Below are 4,915 nucleotides of genomic sequence, written 5' to 3'. Positions count from 1 at the left end.
GAAAGAAGATACGTCCCGTAAAATTACGAGACTTTGTTGAATTTTAATTTTGTGTTTGTAAATTCTGTACATTTAATTAAGTTATTGTTAATTGTTTATTGGTTTAATGTAAGTGGCTATTGTTCGGGACGAACAATACTAAGGAAGGGGCAGTGTTACGACAGCGGAGGTCATGTGACGCTAGTAACACGTCCCTTCCCGAAATCTCGAGAGCCTACTAGATATGCGGTAGTCTTATATATATAAACCGGTAAGAACTGACGGCAACAATGTAATGGGTAATTGAACTGCGGACACAGAGAGTCGAGTACGTGAGACGTTCGTTGTGAATTATAGCGTTTGTTATAGCGTGAACGTGGAAATTAAGTGTATTGCAAAGTTGTATTCAGAAATAATAAACCAGTTTTATTTAAGAAAGGACTTGTGTCACTAAAGTTTCATCAAAAAGAAATTATACGGGAAGTTAACTAACGACCAGACACTAACAATATGATAGGTCTAGTAGCTGTTGCAGATGGCCTTTTAGAATACTAGCTAGCTCAAGAAGAGGTACTTCGGACTACTTTCATCACGTTTGAGATTGCGATGTATATAACTTAAGTCTTAAGAGGTCTTAAGTAAATAAATGAACTAGGTAAGATTCTGTACGATTCGATTCGGTGGTTGTATTAGAAGTGAGTTTGTATTATTTGCAATTTACTTATTATATGTGTAGGTGCAATATTGATTCGATAAATGATAATAAAGAATAAATTGATAAGCATAAATAAAAATGTTTCCAGTTTATTTTACCGCAGTCCATAGTGCTTGACGAAGGGTGTCTGCTCAATTAGACGTGTCAATTTATTCTTTATCATTTTTCCATATTTTAACAATGTTTTTTGCTGATGGACCTTTGTTGTTGTTTTTTCCTGTCAGACTCTTAACATAGTTCATGTGTTACCAGACTTTAGTTGGAATATCATTTATGTGCTTAGTCCATGTTAAATCTTAGTAAACAATTCTGCCAATGTGAAAGTCTGAAGAAGGGTTCCATTTATGTATAACCTGGGTGGATGTTTAAACTGGTTTTAGTTGATTTAGAAATAGGAACTATATATGTTTTACTAACTTTTATTCTTATTTGATGTTTTTGACAGTATTTAACTATTCTACTTAACCGAGATTGTAGATTTGTAGTGTAAGGGAACTCTGTAAGAAAGTTGGGTCTATAAATGGCATATTGCTAACATTCATCATGGATAAGATAGGTCTGACCATCTCTCCCTTGGGAACACCTTCCTCAGGAGTAAAATACTCTACATTTCCTATTTTCCAAAAAGTTGGATAGCCGACGAATAATACCACACGGTATTTAGTTCCATTTTCAAAATGCGGAACGTTAAATCATTGTGACACACAGTGTCGAAAGCTTACTCCTCATCGATAAAGTAGGCGATAATGCATTCTTTTTTATCAAAACTATTTATTATGGTTTCTGTTAATCAAATTAAATAACCTGTTGTTTTGCGAAATATTCTAAAACCATTTTGGACATTGGGCAATTTTGGCGTGACTTCAAATGAAACTGGAGAATATGAAAGTTATTATTTATTCTAGAATTTTGCCTTTACAGCTGGTCAAGGTGATTAGTGGGTACCTTTAAATTTATTCACTGGATTTCCTTCTTTATGGATCATAATAACATTTGCTTGCTTACAAGACGTTGGGATGTACACTAAGTTTAATGATAAATGAAATAGTGCTGTTAAGTGATCAAACATTCTCTGAGTGCCGTTTTATTTCGAAGAATAACCTCAGCCCACCGATCACCACGACTTTCTTCCAGAGAATAAAACTCCTGGTCATGCTTTTGAATGAACTCATTGGTTGCTCTCGAACTGTACATGTATTATATCTCACGCGTTTAATGAGCACGCACTCAGACACGCAGGAGGGTGTGTGTGTGTGTTTGAGGGGGTTCAACCGAGCCCCTGATTTTTGTGATGAAAAACAATTAAGCTAATATAATTATAGCGCAACTGCTTATGATATTTAACATTTTCTACATAGTCTACATTCTTCTGATGAAGCATCAGCATTTTTGGCTTCAAATAGTCGCACGCCCTCAGACTCCCATAGCATTAGCATGCTCATTGTGATTCGCACAATATTGTTGGTTTTGACCTCAAAAATTAAAACCCTCCTTTCAAACATTCTGTATACGGGCCTGTACTTATGCTAATTTAAGTCTAGATCCCCATGCAGTGTTATAAAATGATGATTATTTGTTGGCTTTTCATTGGATATTTATGGATTTTATGTGAACAGCCATGCAATTCTTAAGATATATATATATTTCATGCAAAATTGCTCCCAGATTTAATTTCATAGTACCAATGTTTTGCAATTTTTCTGGGTGTCATGCCTACAGACTCCCATAGCGTAAGCATGTCTTGCATGCTGATTGTGCTTTGCACTGTTACGCCTCCAGTCGTTAGTTAATTTTTCGTAAATTCGTTCCGACGAAACTTTAGCAACACAAGTCCTTTCTTAAATAAAACTGGTTTATTCTTTCCGAATACAACTTTACGATACACTTAATTTCAACAGTCGCTCTATAACAAACACTATAATTCACGTCTCACGTGGCCAACAATATTTTGTCCGCATATATTCAATTACTCATTCACTGTTGTCCCGTCATGTGACCGTCTTATATATACACAAGACTAACACATATCTAGTAAATGCTAGGGCATTCTTGAAGGAACAGGATATTTCTAGAAAACGTGGTGTGATACTAGTCACGTGACCTCGCTGACGCAACAGCACAATATGTGTTGCCTTCTGATCTCACAAATTAGAAACCCCTTTCAGACATTCTGCGTGCAGGCCTGACGAGGTTCTGTTTATGAGGAATATTGTAAGCAAGTTTACTTATAAATGTTAACAGAATAATAAAAATATGGTTTTACACATGAGTGTGTAATATGACCCTAGAATAACGTTTATTAACGTTGACTGTTGTATTAAGACTATTTAATTCTAGGCACATGTACCATGCGTTTCTTTCTTTTGTTAACATTACAGTAATTATTCCGAATTTATTATTTGTTTTGTATCTGAGCGTATTTCATGTAACACTTGGTCGCATAATTAAGATGATTTCGTGCTACCTGCTTTTGTTCCTTTGTAATTTTCTGGAAATAATACCTGCTCTGCCTGGGATGTAATATTCAACACTATACATTGTGTAAGGATGTTGACAGCAGTGTCTTTTGTTATGTCTCTGGTCGTTAGTTAATTTCCCGTATAATTTCTTTCCGATGAAACATTAGCGACACAAGTCTTTTCTTAAATAAAACTGGTTTATTCTTTCTCAATACAACTTTGAAATACACTTAATTTCCACAGTCATGATATAACAAATGCTATAATTCACAACGAACGACTCACATGCTCGACTCAATTGTCAGTCTCTTTCTGTCTGCAGTTCAATTACATTGTTGCCGTCACATCTTGGCAGTCTTATATACAAGAATACCACATATCTAGTAAACACTCGAGGCTTCAGGAAGGGACATGAACGTTCTAGAAACTTATGACGTGTTACCAGCGTCACGTGACCTCCACTGTCGTAACACTGCCCCTTCCTTAGTATTGTTCGTCCCGAATAATAGCCACTTACATTAAACCAATAAACAATTAACAATAATTTAATTAAATGTACAGAATTTACAAACACAAAATCAAAATTCAACAAAGTCTCTTAATTTTACGGGACGTATCATCTTCCGTACTGGTCTCCATCTCGTTGGCTTCTGCTTCATGTGGGGTTCATCTGTTTCATCAGGAAACGTCCTATCATTGATAACAGTCACATCAGTGGTAGTAACTTCATCAAAGGCTTCACTGTTTCCCTTCTCAAAACCGAGTAGCGTTTCTTCTTCGACAGTGGCTTTTTCAGGTGACACGTCTTCAGCAGCGTCATTTGTTCCATTGTTCACTTCATCCCAACTGAAATGTCCTGTACCGTGATAACGCCAAAGCCTGTTGGCATGCGCCACCTTTGGCTTACCTTGCCGACCACATTTCATCCGGAAAGTGACGTCTGAGAGACGATCCACTATGTCATATGGGCCTTTCCATGGAGAAGACAACTTAGGAGACTTCCCTTTGGTCTTCCTGGGATTATACAACCACACCTTGTCTCCTGGTACAAAGCTGGTTTCAGTAGATCTCTTATCATAAGATAACTTCATCAAATCAGCAGACGTTTTCAAGTTTGAACACACTTGATGGTGAATATCATCCATCCTTTCCAATAACACTTTCACAAACTCTGACACATTCTCAGACAACTCTTCTTAAGGTGGGCGTCCTGTTAACTTATCCACTGGCAACCGAAGTTCCCGACCAAACATCAACTTTGCTGGAGTGTATCCAGTGACTTCATGCTCTGATTTAATATCTATACCTGGTTCCATTTCACCATCATCAACTCCTTCAGTCACTTTGACTTCAGCTTGATGACACCTAATTAGTTCAACCTCTCTTTTAACAGTTACTGGAACTTGGCCTTTGTTATTTTCAAACGTCATTTTATCAAAATTAATTACAAACATCCTCGGTAGTAAGTAGTATAATCCTAATATGCATTCGTCTTCAATGTCAGCCAAGTATACTTTGTGTCTGTCCTTTATGCCCATGAGTTTAATAGTTACCCACACTGGTCCCCACAACCTTGTAGAATGTCCCCTCACACCATAAAGCTTCTGCGTGGCTTCTGGTACTCCTTCGCTATCTAACACCTTGATTCTCACAAGGGTTTCCTGAGCCACAGAGTCTATGACAAAGTTGCACCTTTGGCCATCTAGATTTCCTGTCACATAGACACTGTGTGTGCTTGGCATTTTACACCTAGCTGTTGGGA

This window comes from Limulus polyphemus, unplaced genomic scaffold (assembly GCF_000517525.1).
Source record: "Limulus polyphemus unplaced genomic scaffold, Limulus_polyphemus-2.1.2 Scaffold5404, whole genome shotgun sequence".
In the NCBI taxonomy this organism is placed as follows: Eukaryota; Metazoa; Arthropoda; class Merostomata; order Xiphosura; family Limulidae; genus Limulus; species Limulus polyphemus.
Note: the sequence above shows the minus strand (reverse complement) of the source record.